Source organism: Lepus europaeus, chromosome 15 (assembly GCF_033115175.1).
Source record: "Lepus europaeus isolate LE1 chromosome 15, mLepTim1.pri, whole genome shotgun sequence".
Lineage (NCBI taxonomy): Eukaryota > Metazoa > Chordata > Mammalia > Lagomorpha > Leporidae > Lepus > Lepus europaeus.
The window spans coordinates 63,534,822-63,551,954 of NC_084841.1; the positions used below are offsets into that span (position 1 = coordinate 63,534,822).

At 41.9% G+C, this 17,133-nt stretch overlaps 1 protein-coding gene across 1 annotated transcript in view; it reads right to left on the minus strand.

Moving 5' to 3' along the window:
• The window catches only part of MAN2A1 (mannosidase alpha class 2A member 1), a 177,808-nt gene that overhangs the window by 56,757 nt on the left and 103,918 nt on the right, over positions 1-17,133 (minus strand). The gene's annotated exons all lie outside the window — the stretch shown is intronic.

Consider the following 17,133-nt stretch of genomic DNA (forward strand, 5'->3'; position numbering starts at 1 on the left):
ACTTTCTATAGATTGAAATGGTTCACAAATGGAAGATGTTAATAGATATGTAACAAAGATTTTTCCATATTCTAGAGAATGACTTACACAAATATAGTTTTATTCATATGTCTACAAGAATCATCTCTATATAAACTAATACCTTGATTCCTGCCTAACCTTGCTGAATAAGAAATTCATAATTTCTTTGTGCTTAATCACAATTAAGAATTTGACATTCACTGTAGGCAACTAACAGAGCAACCTGTATGGCCATACATGGAAAATCATATAACTCGCATATATATTTTATACAGAGGCCCTATTTCTCAAGAAATCAGTTTTGGAAAGCAAGTTACATGAAGTGAATCTACTTACAATGGGGGCTAAAAAATCTTTTTTGCTTTTTTTTTTTAATTTGAGAGGTGAGGGAGAGGGGAAAAGAGAGAGAAAGTTCCCCAACTATGAGTCATTTCCAAGATGCCTGCAATGGAAAGGGCTGGGCAGAGGCCGTAGCTGGGAAATCAATCCAGGCCACCCATGGCTGGAGAGACCCAACTACTTGAGCTACCACCTGCTGCCTCCCAAGGTCTGCAATAGCAGGATGCTAGAATCAGAAGCAAAGCTGAGAACTCAGGTACTTTGACAGGGCATGTGGAAGTCCTAGCCAAGTGCCTGTCCCAGGGCCAAAACTGTATAATAAATAATGGCAAAAAAAAAAAAAAAAAAGTCATTGAAGACTAAGGTCAAGAAAGAAAAATCCAAACTACTAGAAAGAGTTTAGGCAATATTTGGAACTACTTCTGACAGAATTTTTCCAATATTTTATATTAGCACATTATGATATCCTTCATGTAACATTTAATTTTTGCAGGATGCTTTCAAACATAAATATATTTGTATAAAATATTGAAAGACCTCCTCATTTTTTCCTGAAGTCTTCCCCTAATTCTCTGAAATTCGAGTAATTTTCACTTAAAGCACTCAACATTCCTAATTTTCTCATCAGCACACCTCTGCCAAACCCTCACTGCTTCCTAGCTTTGCCTAGGAGTGGAAACATTCTAGATCATCCCATGACAGACTTCATGAACGCCTTTGCAAGATTTGCGATTTTATTTGGCATCTGCATCATATTATCTTCAAATAAGTCAAAGAACACTTCAAAGAGGATAATAAAACTCACTGGTTTACTAGCTAATAGTTTCATGATCTGAATTTTTTTTTCCTATTCAAATCTGTAACTGCAAGAGCAGAGAACCAGAGAGCCAGGTAACACGCCAGATCCGAAGCCAGGAGCCAGGTGCTTCCTCCTGGTCTCCCATGCGGATGCAGGGCCCAAGCACTTGGGCCATCCTCCACTGCACTCCTGGGCCACAGCAAAGAGCTGGACTGGAAGAGGAGCAACCGGGACAGAATCCGGCGCCCCAACCGGGACTAGAACCCGGGATGATGGCGTCACAGGCGGAGGATTAGCCTAGTGAGCCGCGGCACCAGCCATCTGTCCCTCTTTTTTGTATGCATGTGGAGCCCCAGTGAAGATGAACCATGCAAGTTAGGGCTCCCCCCACCCCCAACAGTAGTTACTAATGGAAGAAGTAAGCTGGCAGGTGTTTACTGTCATGCATCAGAAAGCCTGTCATTGTTCTCTCATGTTGTGTGTGTGCCCTATGTATTTTTGCTGTCAATGTGTTACCAATCACTCATGAAGAAATGGTATGAATACCTACAGTCACCAAAACTAAAGCAAAGACAACAGGAAAAAACAAAGGAGCAGGGGGAGAGGATACAGCACGAAATACGTAGAACATCCTACTTCTAGTTGTTATCAGGAAAAAGAGTTCCATTACGGTGTAAACAATATTCTGAAATGTCAAAGGTCACAACTTGAACACAAGAATGTCTCTGATTCCTGTTGGGCTTATCACAGTATACATCAGGTTAAAAGCCCTAACTTGCATGGTTCATCTTCACTGGGGCTCCACATGCATACAAAAAAGAGGGACAGATGGCCGGTGCCATGGCTCACTTGGCTAATCCTCCGCCTGTGGCGCCAGCATCCCAGGTTCTAGTCCCGGTTGGGGCGCTGGATTCTGTCCCGGTTGCTCCTCTTCCAGTCCAGCTCTCTGCTGTGGCCCGGGAAGGCAGTGGAGGATGGCCCAAGTGCTTGGGCCCTGCACCCTCATGGGAGACCAGGAGGAAGCACCTGGCTCCTGGTTTCGGATTGGCGCAGCGCCCCGGCCACAGCAACCATTTGGGGGGTGAACCAACGGAAGACCTTTCTCTCTGTCTCTCTGTCTAAATCTGCCTGCCAAAAAAAAAGAGGGACAAATGAAGCCGTGGAGGCACAAGCATGTTTTACAAAGAGCACTAAAACTTCCCAGTATTAGCTAAGACCCCACTGTAACCACAGAGGCCATTCTCAGGAGCAGGGAGGTGATGCTCCCTTGAGAAGTCTGCTCAACAGACCGGCCTGAAGGATCTGTCAACTCATCTGCACTCTGTAAGGCATCAGTGCTTACATCTACTGGGCTGACTGTTCTGCCATCTCAAACCCACGTGGACACAACTGCCAGCGGTCACTGTTACCAGCAGGGCAGTACTGAATGCTAAGGCACCCCAGGGGAAGAGAGTTGAAGGTCATTCATTGCCTGCACCAAAGATGGTCAAACCAGAACCCCAGAAATGAGTGCTTTAGCACAGATACCAAACTCCCAGACATTTATGGAGCTAGGATATGAGAAACTCTAGACAACCACAGTCTGAAGACAGGTCAGCGCCCTCATTCTGCAGAAGACCTGAAGCACAGCTGGGAGCCCATGGCAAGTCGAGGCCTAGATTGCCTGACGGCATGTTTTCACAGAATCCAGCACACAGAGCTGGTCCGGACAGCCGTGTTAAGACCATGTAATGTGCACCCAAGCAGTAAATTAGGTAATAAGCATTCAGAACACTGACTCCTTCCCAAGGGAAGAAAAAAATGATTCACTTACAGCAAATAATAATTTTAACTATACATTTGGTTTTGTACCATATTCAATCACTTTTTATAGTAAGCTGTGAACTCATTTCTGTTTTGTTTCATGTTAGTAGCTAATTAGTATTTGACCATAACGATGTTTCTACTGTACTAAATGATTATGTAATTATCATGACAAGAATCTATTCAAAAACTAAATGTGTAGAGTATATAATGAGTATAATGCTGCACTAAGAAAATAATTTAACATAATGAGAGATTCACAGCATGTTCTTCAAGTGCTTCACAGCACAAATTTATCTGACACACATACAAATACTATCTATGTGCATTTTCAGTAGAGCACCGGAAAAGCATGATCATATATCAATGACAATCCACTAGAACATCAACACAAACTAAACAATCACTGCTACTGCCATGTTTGGTGGGCAACCCTTTGTTATACCGCCAACAGCCCCAAAATTCAGGCCTCTTAAGGACTTCAGCTGTGAGTGGAAGCAAGAAATTTCAGTATCACATTATAGTGTCATATTTGCTCACTGAAAGTAAACTATATTTGACCCATACTAACAACAACAACAACAAAAGAATAATATTTGTATCCTGAAAACAAGGAAGGGTAATTTCAACTTTACCTTGGGAATAACTGCACAGAAGCTCAGAACCCTTTTTTCTTTTCTTTTTTTTTTTAACTTTTTTTTTTTTTTCTTGACAGGCAGAGTGGATAGTGAGAGAGAGAGAGACAGAGAGAAAGGTCTTCCTTTTTGCCGTTGGTTCACCCTCCAATGGCCGCCGCGGCCGGCACATCTCGCTGATCCGAAGCCAGGAGCCAGGTGCTTCTCCTGGTCTCCCATGCGGGTGCAGGGCCCAAGCACTTGGGCCATCCTCCACTGCCTTCCCGGGCCATAGCAGAGAGCTGGCCTGGAAGAGGGGCAACCGGGATAGAATCCGGCACCCTGACCAGGACTAGAACCTGGTGTGCCGGCGCCGCAAGGCAGAGGATTAGCCTGTTAAGCCACGGCGCCGGCCTTTTTTCTTTTCTAACATTCTCTCTCTCTCTCTCTCTCTCTCTCTCTCTCTCTCTCTCACACACACACACACACACACACACTAGCATCATCCTCTGTCACCAAGCTTCCTCCAGTCTCGTCTCCTGGTTCTCAGTGTGACACCAGCCCCCATGACATGGGTTACAGGCAATTCCCTGAATTCTCTCTAAACAAAGAACAACTCTCACCTCAAGAAGAAATGGCACCCAAGAGTTACTTGCCAAATTAGGAGGCAGAAGACAAGCTACTTTTGGCTGGGAGAAGGGACAGAGAAAAACAAAAGGGCACCTGTCAAATTCATGTCACACTGCAAATCTTATTACAGAACTGAAATTCCACCACAAACATGGCTCCGTCTTTGAACTTTATTGAGGATGAGCATTTTCAAAATTCCTTTGTGCTCACAGAAATATTTCACATTAAGAAAGACAACAGTGGCAATTGATGAGTCTTCCCTTTTGGCAAATCTAATCAGCATCCACTAACATGGGAATGATGCACTGGCTTCCTTCTGGGACAGTATGAAGGACAGAGTATGACTACGCCCCATGGTCAGCTGGCTCTTGCAATTACCGTTCAGAGTGCCTGCTGTGTGCCCAGGCCAGTACGACCAGGCACAGTCCTCCTCCATCTCTCCCACTTGGCTGGCCTCAGCAGCAGCAGCCACGTTGCCAAGATTCAGCCAGCTGGGGAGGGCCACATCAGGGCTTAGGACTCAGCCTCACTTGAGAGCCATCTCCTGTCCCTCACAGGCCACACACAAAGGGTCGTAGAGACAGCCAGGGTTTCCTGTGGACACCTTTGTTCTCAAGTCTTGTCCTCAGAGATGTGAGGGCCACAGAGTCTCCCCCTCAGGAAGCTCGGGATGAACACAGGCTATATACATTTCATGTATATCGTATCTGTGAAGGAAAATCTGCAAGTGGGAAAAGAGAAGATCTTGCGATATATAACAGGGAGTCTGAGGACCTCATGGCACAAGGCAGGCAAAAACAGTATTTGAGGAAACATCTTACGAACACTACAAATGGTTAGAGACAACCAAAATGAAAAATATTTTAAGTTGTAAGTACAGTTTAAAACCAGTTAAGCTGGACCAGTGCTGTGGCAAAGCAGGTTGAATCATGGCCCAGCCTGTAATGCTAGCATCCAAGGTAATAGTCCCAGAGCTGCCCCATTTTTGATCCAGCTTCCTGCTAATGTGACTAAAAAACAGCAGAAGATGGCCCAAGGACTTGGGACCCTGGCTTCAGCCTGGCCTGGCCTTGGCCGCTGCAGCCATTTGGAGAGTAAACCAGCAGATGGAAGACTTTCTCCCTCCCTCCTTCCATCTCCCCCTCTTTGTATCTCAACCTTTCAAATAATTATTTAAAAAATATTAAAAGAAAAAAAAACAGCTAAGCAAACACCAGAAAGTTATATGGAAAATAACTGTGACTTCATGTACCTAGCACAAAACAATGTGAGTAACAGGAGATGGATGGAGGACTTTATGATTTAATCTGAACATTTTTCATTTTGATTATTCTGAACCCCTACCCCCATCAGATGCAAGATGGGTCGTTAACTCCTTTGTAAAGTTGGGGACATGACAGAGCCAAGGTCACAGAGAGGATGAAGAACAAGGCACAAGCCAAGGAGCACTCTGATCCTTTTGACTTTTTACTTACTTATTTTCATTTTACTTTAAAGGCAGAGAGACAGAGACAGATGATATCTTCCACCTGTTGGTTCACTCTCCAAATGCCTGTAACAACTAGAGCTGGGTCAGGTGTAAGGCAGGAGCAGAGAACTCAATGGGTTCCCCACACAGATGGCAGGGACCCAAGGTATTTGAACCGCCCAGTGTTGCCTTCCAAGGTAGGCAGGAGCAGGAAGCTGGAAATGGAATCAGAGATGAGACCGAAACCCAGACACTGATATGGGATGGGGCATCCGAGGTGGTATCTTAACTGCTATGCCAAATATAGCCCTGGTTTGAATTTTAAGGCCAGCACATGAAAAAATCCATTATAAATAAGAATATGTTCATCTTCTCTAAGTAATCTCATCAGGGAAACGATGCATAGAAGAGTACAAAGTTTCACACAGAAGCTGAATACAGACACATACAAATTTGTATGTTAATAAAAATTACAATTTCTAGATCTGAAATTGAGATTATTTCGTCTTGTTTTCCAAGTTTATGAAATAATGTTTATCATAGTGTCAGGAAAAAAATTTATGACATTAAAAACAAAGTCTTAAGATACATCAGATGTTCAAAATCACAGCTCTGCGACTCACTCAAATCAGCCAGTCAAGCTCAAATCACCCTGCATGCCATAGAAAGTCTAAGCTACCTCATTTCCTCAAGACTTGCCTGTACAATCATCAGAGCTGATCACTATTAGTGCTAAGGGACATTAAGCTTAGAAAAACACCTAACTAAGGCCAGATGCAAAGTAGAATGTCAGTATAATCCCTCTGCTCCCTTTCCTTACAGGGTGCTCACAAACCTGACCAAGGGCCCGGCCTGTCATCACACCACGCAGTAGAGGAACTCGGGTCGGTGAGATGTCCTAAGCTCCCCCTGAACCCCAACCTTTTTCTTTTTGGCATGTTAAGGCACATATAAATCTAAGTAAAAGAAATGAGCACAATCACACTTGTGGTAACATCAGTATCTTGAAACAGAGTTCTGTTAACACAGCAGCTGGGAGCTAGAGAGGGAGATAAATCCATCAGTACAGAGAATACTCAGAGTAACCAAGTGTCTATGGTTAAATTTAAAAACAACAAAAACGAGAGAAGAAACTGCCTGGTGTGTGTTGTGGTTTAAACTCCATCAGTGTGAATCCATAGTCTCTGTATAGTCTGGGAGGGAAAGTGGCAGAAACAAACTGCTAGGTTCACTGTAACAGGGTAAGCGATGAGACCAAGGCACACAGTGTACCGCGTGACATGCACACACAAAGGGCCAGTTAGAACAGGAGACCAACCAAAACAAAAAAATTCTCTATAATATGAATGTCTATATAGAAATGTCTATATAGAAAATGTTACCAGAGGACATAAGAATGAGTAGACACAAAATTCTATGTGAGAAAACTAAAATAATGCAAAGAACAATGAAACTCATCCCAAGTTAATCAACAAACTTTATGTGAAGCTAACATCAGAATGATATGTCAACACTGATTCCAGATGAATTTGAAAATTTGAAAATTTAAGAAACAAAATTAACAGGAAGAGTAAATATACTATTTGTGGTGCAAAAAGGCTTTCTAACCATAATAGAAAGATCCAAGAAAGTAAAAGCTTGACAAAAATCTAAAACTTTCTATGTTAAAAAATAAGATTAAAGAATGTCAACTTAGGAAATATATGAAGTGCTTCTACAGATCAACAGAAATATAAACACTCAAAGAGAAGAAAAATAACTATTTAAAAAATCAAATTGAAGTTGAAAATAAATGATGCTTCCACTTTGAGAAGAGATGAGCAGTTGATGACAGACATGAGCTCTCACTTCTACCAGCCAACTAGAAAGGGCAGATGAAAGAGAGTAACCGTTTGCTGCAGGGCAACAGAGCGCTGCTGAGGGGGAGGAAAGCACTTCAGAGAAGTGAGCAGCCTCTGAAGCCATTTTCACCCAGGGCCATGTCAGTTCTCAGCAGGGAGATGCTCAGAGTTGCAAGCAAAGCCCATACAAAGCCTGGAGGAAATCACAGGGGGCAAAGAGGCCAACAGATCAGCTGGTGGGAACTAAGGGGGCCTCAGGTACACAGCTGGGTTTTCTCATTAGGACATGTGCCAACCACCGGGGCTGCACAGAAAGGGAAGCTTCAAACCTAAACAGAAAGCTTCTGAAAAGCAGAGCACAGAAATCTCAGGATATTCCAGAACCCACCAGGGACTACGGCCTACAGAATATACCAGGTATTAGTTGAAAACTTGGAAGTCTAGATGAATACGAGGCTGAGAGACAATCTCTTGTCTCAATTTAGCATAGACCTTGATTGGAGTAGTATATTCTAGAAGAAGGAGTTTCCTGTAGCCTCTAGAAATTTTGTACAAAATGTCTAGCACCCAATATAAAATCACAAGGCACCTCAAAAGACAGAGCCATGTGACCAAACACCAAGCAGAAAAAGACAAAAGAACCAGAGTCACACACAACCCAAACTCTGAAGTTAGCTGAAGACTTTAAAATGCAAGGGAGGGAGAAACATGAAAGAAAGAAATAAAAGGGCAGAGCATTTAACCACAGAAATTAATATATTATGACATAATCAAGTGAAATGCTAAAAGGATGAATATTTGAAATGAACAGCTCTACAAATGTGTTTAATAATAAAGTACTCTAGCAGAAGAGGGGTCATTAAGAAATATCCAAGCTGAAACAGAGTCAAAAGAGGACTTGCAATACAGACAGAGTGTGAGGGACATGGGAAACTCAGAAAAAAGATCTAATGTGTGAAAGAGAATGTGTATCAATAAGTAAGAAAGAATACAGCACAACAGAAATACCTGAATAGCTAAACATTTTCCAAAACAAATTAAAGAATCAGCCCACACACACCATAAACTCTGGAGACCCAGAGGAAAACAGGCCATGCTGCAGCAGGTGAAGTTCGTTCATTGTCATCTCCTACAAAACGAAAATTCTTAGAAGCAGGCAGTGAAGATGAGGCTATGCTGTCCCAGGAGTTACAGCCAGACCATCAGCTGACGGATCTGCAGAAATGACGGATGCCAGGAGACATCAAGATGACATACTTAAAGTGGTAAGAAAACAAAAAGCAGGAATCGCTGCCAACCTAGACATCATGTCCAGCAAAAATTTCTTTGGAACATGATTACACATGGCTTTGGACAAACAAAAACTGAGAGTACTGGTTACAAAAAGGATTTTATTAGAAGAAAGACTGTGTTCCTCAAGAAGGAAAATGATGTCTGACGCAATCATGGACTTGCAGGAAAACTGGAGACCACAAATGGGGATTAAACATGTGAGAAAGCACAATGAGCATCCATTACAAAAACAACACGAAAGCACACTTTGATTAGACTATACCAAGCCATCTTTGCTTTTCTACAGTAAAGAGAAAGAGAGTAGTAAAATCACATATAGCCAACAAGTTAGAATGAAAAGATGTAATTCAGGTGGAACATCTGTAGCCTGAAAATTCAAAATCTGAAAATTCTGAAAAGAGACATGACAACACATATGAAATCAGCTCAGAAGATTCCAAGTCACGGTCAAAATACAGGCACACTGAAAATATCACATATAATTACTTTCTGGCTAGTTGGATAAGGTATAAATGAAATATAAATGACTGTCTTGTTTAACTTCAGGTCCCAACCTTGAGATATCTCATCATATACATGTAAATATTCCAAAATCTGAAACACTGCTAGCTCCCATTATTTTCTGATAAGGGATCCTCAATCTGTGTGAAAAAAGAACTCAATCTAAAAAAGCTAAGACATGAGAGAAAAAGGACTTGAAGATTTACCAAAATACAGATATTAGCTAAACTACTGAAGCATTGTATTTATTAATCAATGTAATAATTAAAGGAGAGAGTATGTTAACAAAGTAGTTATAGGTTACAATATTAGTAGTCATTAAACAGCCAATAAATATTTGTGAAGAACTTTTAATTTTTTTACATAAAAACTATGCATATCCTCCATTATATTTTTAAAATTTGTTTAAATTAATTTTAAATATTTGAAAGGTAGAGAAACAGAGAGCTCTCATCTCAAATGCCTCCAACAGCTAAGGCCAAGGCAGGTTAAAGTCAGGAGCTGAGAAATTAATCCCACATGGGTTAACAGAGACCCAGCCACTTGAGCCATCATCTGCTACCTCCTAGGGTGTGCATTAGCAGGAAGCTGGAATGAAGAGTGAAGCCAGGATTCAAACTCAGGCACTCCAATGAGGGTGAGGGTAGCCCAACAGACATCTTAACTACTGTGGCCAAACACCACCCCTAGAACTTTTTTAAATACCAGAAAATGTTTGTTATACTATTAAGTATATAAGAATAATTTAGAATATACCCAAAGAATGCTCAATAAAGTATAAAAATATATAAAACCCAGGGCCAGTACTGTGGCATAACAAGTTTGGCCACCACCTGCAATGCCAGCATCACACGTGGCTGCCAGTTTGAGTTCCAGCTGCTCTACTTCCGATCCAGCTCTCTGCTATGGCCTGGGAAAGCAGTAGAGGATGGCACACATCCTTGGACCCCTGCACCCCTGAAGAAGCTCCTGGCTCCTGACTTTGAATAGGCACAGCTCAGGCCATTGCAGCCATATGGGCAGTGAACCAACAGATGGACGATACCTCTCTCTCTCTCTCTGCTACTCCTTTATTTATTTATTTCTAAATAAATAAATCTTAAAAAAGAAGAAGAAAGCTTTCTAATCAACACAAGAAACAGAATGTTATTTTCAGACATGGAGGTCATCAAATACCACCAGAATCGACACAGTAAAAGGCACCTCAAAAATGTTACTGCATGAAGCTAGAAAGAGACAGATCTCAACTCACAGAGAGGAACTTGGAATTAATTTGTGATGCCCATAAAGTGACAAGGAGTGACTGAAGTTTTAACAAGGTCAAATTCTCATGTTTAATACCTGACACTAGTTACCCCGTTTAAGAAGGATTTAAGGAGTGAAGGTTCCAAGCAGGAATACTTAAGTAGAAAGCATCAATAGCCCAAGCAGGAAGCTGAAGAACTGTCCAAGAAGTGGTAGAATTACAAAAAGAAGAAATTTGTGAAAAACACAGGCTGTCTTATCAGTAGGACATTTTTTTTTTTTGATTCCTTGGAGAAGGCTGGGTAGTAAAACAGGAGGAAAAGTCCACAATTATAATCCATTAGATGCAGTGGTGCCACTTACCGAGAGTGAACACCGAATGGCTAAGGTGATAAATCCAGGTTTAGCCTTCTTGAAGCCTAACGTCAGGATATACCCACACAGATGGATCCTGAGGCTCGTCAACTGCTCTTCTGCACCTCAGAACATATTTTTTCACTGGAAATATTAAAAGCAGATTTCCAGGTATGGTAAGCAGTACAGTGGTCTTGCAAGATGTCGTGATCCCCAAACCCATGAATGTTCCGAGGACTGCAGATGTGACTACATGGAGGATGTGGGGACTGAGACATTGTCCCGAGTTAGCTGGGTGGGTCCAATGTAATCCCAAGAGTCCTTCTATGATGGATGCAGAAAGAGTGTACAGAGTGGAAGGTCAGGGACAACAGAAGGAGGCTGAACTATCTGAGGGAGTGGCCGGAGGCCAAGGCATGTTGGAGGCTTCTAGCAAGAGCACAAAGAAAAGAAATAGATTCTCGTTCAAAGCCTGCAGAAGCAACCAGCTCTACCAACACTCTGCTTGTCCCATGGAAAATGACTGTGCAGTTCTGATTTCCAGGATGTAAGGTAATAAATTTGTGTTATTTTTAAATTTATTATCAAGTTTGCTGGTAATTTCTAAAAACACAAACAAGAAACTAATATACCAGGATGCACTACTATTGCTGAAAAAGGAGATGAAGCTCCACTTTGGTATCACAAAACAAAAGACATTTACCACCAAACTCAGGTGAAAAGAAGCCTGAATCATGAAGCAAACTTGAAAAGGCAAAGAGCAGCAAGAAGAGCTGGCGTCCTTGTAATGGGCCTTAAGCTACGCCTGAATGAAAGGTGCCCAACCCCTTCTTGTTCTCGCCTCTCCCTGCAAAAGCTCCCTCCTACTTCTTAAGCACTGGCCATGGGGCCTAATGCAGCCCAGCTCCCCAGTCCCAGCACAAGTGCCCACTGCTAACAAGGAGGAGAAAGTACACAAGAAAAAAACAAAACCTATGCTACCTAAAGAGCAAATGACTGACAGTCCTTTACACTGGCCAAAGTGATTATTCTTAATGTCTTTAAATTCTATATTTTTTTTAATCTTTGAGTTCTGTAGGCTGGACCACATTCACAGGAGACATGCACACATGTGAGATGGTTCACACAGTCCCAAGTCCGCCACTTTTAACCTACTCCTCTGAAACAGGAGTAGGAGGCAAACACTGAACTTTGACCGCCAGATATTGAAATCTAGATATGCAAGAGGAAAAACTAAAAATGGTGCTGGAAGCCTCCAGTTAGCTTAGTAACAAATATGGCCCGATCTCAGAGAACAAAACTACTCAGCACTAAAGCACAAAACATTCTTTTCAGCAATGACAACTGGGATTTTCCTTGAACACAGGAAGTTACTTTACCTGAATTACCTAGTAGGTGAACCTTTTTTTTAAGCTCTTAGATATTTAACTCGCTCAAATATCCTCACATATTTCTACAACTGTAAAACACACTTCAAATCTTGTTACGGTTTGGAATTCCAGGTTAAGAGACACCATAGGCAGAGTCTGCAGAGGCCTTCACTGTCAACCACACTAATTCTATTGCAGAGAAACTCTGCTTTCTACATATTTTTTTTTTCTACATATAGGAGAAATAACTTTCTTAAAACTCCTGGACAAAATACCTGTGACTCTCATCATCCCATGGACAGTTGCTGTCCAAGGACAAGATTTAAAAGGGCAGGTCAACAGGTGCACTGCACATGTGAGCAAATGCAAAGACAAAGTTGTCCTTTGGAAAGCAGTTAACATGATAGCAGAGCCCAAAACCACTGCTGTCAACTAAGTGGTTTCTGCAAATACCCAACAATTAAATAAAACATCACTATGAAAAGTTCTTACTTCAGATGACGCCATTAAGTAAATATTCCAGACAGCTGTATGTCCGAAAATATTACTTGGGTAGAGAAGTATGTTTGTTTAGATTACTAACGTAGAAAACAAAGTTGTACTAAAGTCAATTTGACTTAGGGGGTAGAAGGATGTTTTTCAGTTGATACGGTAACAGTAACAATATTAACAGTAACACCATCAGCTGGCACTTCAGCAGCCTTTGAAACCACACATACAATTTGTGCTTTATTGGACTTAACTGCCTTCAGCTTTACACTCGCCCTACAAAGTCCTACAATCGCACCCATTTTACAGGTGGAGAGTGGCTCCGTGTCCTTCTCACAGTGCTGTGGGCATTGAAGTGGTCGAGCAAGGACGCATCTCCATCAGTCAGGCTCTGGGTGGGGTAGCTGAGGAGGGGCTGCTGCTGCCCTGCTCTGGGCAAGGCACTCGAGGGGCATGTGGCACAGACACAGATGCCACTGCCCAGCTGCTGGGATGACAACACAAGCAGCTCCCTCAGCAAGTTGTCCAGTTGTGTTCTAAGAGGTGAGGAGAGGAGATGTGCCACACAACAGCTCTTGATTTTGCAACTGTGGTGACATTCCGGAAGACAGTTTCTTTACCATTTGTTCCAGTTGGTTCCTGGCCATACTTGGTTATTTTCCAAAATTGAGCTTCCTACATAAAAACTTTCTTTCCTGGTGTTTACCCAAATGATTGCTTCATAAATGATTTAATCTTTAACAAACAAGAAATGCAAATGCCACCTGGATGTGACCTTAGGGATCACCTATTTGGACCCCACATCCCCCAAGAGATACAGAAGATAAAACTGAAGTTTCAAGACTAGGAAGCTGCTAGTGACAGAGGTGAGACTAGAATCCACGTCGTGGCTCTGGGTGCAGGGCTCCCTTCACAAGACTGATGATGAGACTTGCCTGAAGCTCAACGACCCAGAAATAAGTGTAGTAATATCACTGTCATACATCAGGTGGGCACACCCAAGCCGGAGCACTACCTGTCAAAGCCACAAATTGCAGGGTTCTGCTACAATGCAAAACGCCTACCTAGAGCCATAAATGTAAGCATGTACTGTTACAACTTTTATATACAACTGTTTCCAGTACAAAACAGAAAATAGTTAAGACAAAAGGATACCCTTCCCTTTATAAGCATACTAAAACTCTTGATATGAAAGCAATGAAAAAAAAAGACACAAAAATTGCACACAATTTGGCTGACCCCAGGAGTCTTATCACCAATTAAGTTGTTTTCACTCTAAGTTTTGCCTAAAACAAAATACCATCTGTTTCACCTAAAACATTAAGATGTTCTATTTTCTTGTCAATTCAGAAATCACATTTGTAGCCAATTTCTGATATGGGTGACTGCATAAGGAATGATGTTCAATCAAAATGTAATTTTCATCTACTGGAAGAAAATCTCATTTCTCCAATGAATAAAATGTTGTAACTTTGGAAGAACATATACTACACAAACAAGCTGATTTTTGCAAATAAAAAAGACCTTAGAAGTTAACACAGTAAAATAAGGTTGCTGTGTTGTTAAAGACAGAAATGGAAAATGTTTCATTTCACTTTGCATACCTTTGTTGACAAATGAAATCTATCTTGGGTGAGATTTTAAGGTGAGCAGAGGAGAAAATAACTTTTTATTGGTGTCACATCTCTTCCTATTAGTCAGCCCTAGTGTAAGTGGTAACAATATGAAAGCAACAAAAACACAATCCACTTTATTTTGAAAACACTTGTAGAAAACATATTGGTCCTGGGCAAGACTCCTTACTCTGCCGTCCAATGAATGGAACAAAGAGGCTGTGAAACACTAGGGAAAACAGCACTCACAGCAAATGCAGACAAAATGTCACGAGAAAAAAGAACACCTTTCCCAGGAAAACACACATGTCAACAGCCTATCTACAACACTCTGTGTTTACTTTAAGTACTTACAATAAATATGAGACCCAGGTAGGTTAATCTTTGAAAGGTAGCCCAATTTCTTTTTTAAAGATTTATTTATTTACTTGAAAGTCAGTGTTACACGGAGAGAGAAGGAGAGACAGAGAGAAAGAGAGCGAGAGAGAGAGACAGAGAGGTCTTCCATCCACTGGTTCACTCCCCAGATGGCTGCAACAGCTGGAGCTGAGCCGATCCGAAGCCAGGAGCCAGAAGCTTCTTCCAGGTCTCCCACATGAGTGCAGGGGCCCAAGGACTTGGGCCATCCTCCACTGCTTTCCCAGGCCATAGCAGAGAGCTGGATGGGAAGTGGAGCAGCCGGGTCCCGAACTGGTGCCCATATTGGATGTCAGCACTGCAGGCAGCAGCTTTACCCGCTATGCCACAGCGCTGGCCCCAGGTAGCCCAATTTCACATATAATTGTCTTTTAAAATTGCCTAGAAATAAAATACCGCTACTCTCAAGTAAGGATGAAATAAATAAGTCCAAATGGCTCTATTTAATTTGTCTTTTACCACAAAGATATGAGGAGTTCTGAAGTCCAAGAGGCTTGAAGCCCTCCCTGACCTTCTGAGGATCAGAAACCTCACTAACATCCTTTTCCTTATTCTGCTGGTAGCGCACACTTTATTAATCTGCATTTAGAAAGGAAAAAAATCTGGTTCAGAAGAATGGAAGGCTCTAAAATATGCCACATCAGTCTATGCTCTGAACTGCTTTGGGTTAACTGGCTTCATGTTAGCCATTCTAGAAGACATGAAAGACACCGGGGGAAAACCCAAAGAAGGCAGAAACTGGACAGAGAACTAAATTTGCAAGAAACTGGGAAAAAAAAAACAAAACTACTAAAGGACTCTCTCTCCTGTCATAATAGATCACCCCTTACTTCAATATGAATAGCTTCAAAAAGCACTCCTAGTCCAAATATTTAATTTGCTTTCACACATTCAGAGTGCATCATACAACTTCAACAATGAGTGAGAAAACTCCGGTACTGCAGCAATAATAGAACAGAATCATTCAAATTTTTCATTATCTGGCAGACACACCAAAACTAATGCCAGCTATTCTTTGATACCAGCTCTTTCCCTGTTTTTCTTGGGTTCTACCAAGTTCTGTATTTCTAAACATCTTAACTAGAAATTATTGTAATCCTATTATTTTGACACCTTACAGTAGGTGTCAAAACACCTCATTTTAATTCTATGTAGACAGGCACCTGGTTTTCCTCCCCAGCTTCTGTACTTCCCTGATCATGGTCCTTCACGAGGCAGCTGCAAGATGCTATAGGCCACAGACAAAAGCACTCTGATTCCAGCAGACAAGCCACACAACTAAAACATACTTTGTAAACTTCATTCAGTGGATAAAATCTGACAATAAACCAGAGCCACAGTTAGTAAGGAAGTTTGATTTAAAATACACACAATAAAAGGGCAATTAAAACATTGACTAACCAGGCAATTTAGCAGGTGTTCCCTAACTACTTTGCCATTGCTTTTCAAGAAATAAAACTAAAACCATCATTTTAAATGCAATCTGTTTAATTGCTGCCACAAATAAAACCTAAAATAATTTTGTACCTAGAAACAAAATCACAGTAGATGAGCCAGGAGCTTCCTCCAGGTCTTCCCATGTGGGTGCAGGGGCCCAAGAACTTGAGCTATCTTTCACTGCTTTCCCAGGCCACAGCAGAGAGCTAGATTGGATGTGGAGCAGCCAGGTCTCAAACTGGTGCCCATATGGGATGCCGGCACTGCAGGCTGCAGCTTTACCTGCTACGCCACAGCGCCAGCCCCCTTTGTTTTTGTTTGTTTGTTTTTTTAAGATTTATTTATTTGACAGGCAGAGGCAGAGGCAGCTTTATCTGTTACGCACAGCACTGGACCTGCAAAAGTTTCTTGAGACAAAGAGATTTTCCAACAGACTTTGAAAGTGATGGGAATCAGAAAAGAAGCACAACTAGACACCCAAGTGTGGATGTAGTTACAATTCAATGCCATTCAGAAGACCCACAGTGGTTTAGGCTGCACTGTGACTTTCTCAGAGAACTTGCTAATTAGTTTAAGCAACTTCATAATTCCCCCCAATCATTACTCTACAGATCTATGATCTCCAATCTGTGAAATACAAGAAGTTCTCAAAAACCCAAAGACAATCCATTTGGACACAAGCGGGCACAGCTGTTATGTATGTCCAAAATGGTGCCTGCCCTCTCTCGGACAGTTACAGGAATCAGTGCCAGGTGGTCAGGGAGATAGAAACGTGCCCCTCTTTTTATCCCTCTAGGTTAGCAGGTACACTGTCCCCCACAGGCCTCCAAGCCTGACTCGCTCCAGGCTCTTCCTGTAGCTTTATTGCCAGTGGCTTGGGCTGCTGTAGTCTGGTCTCC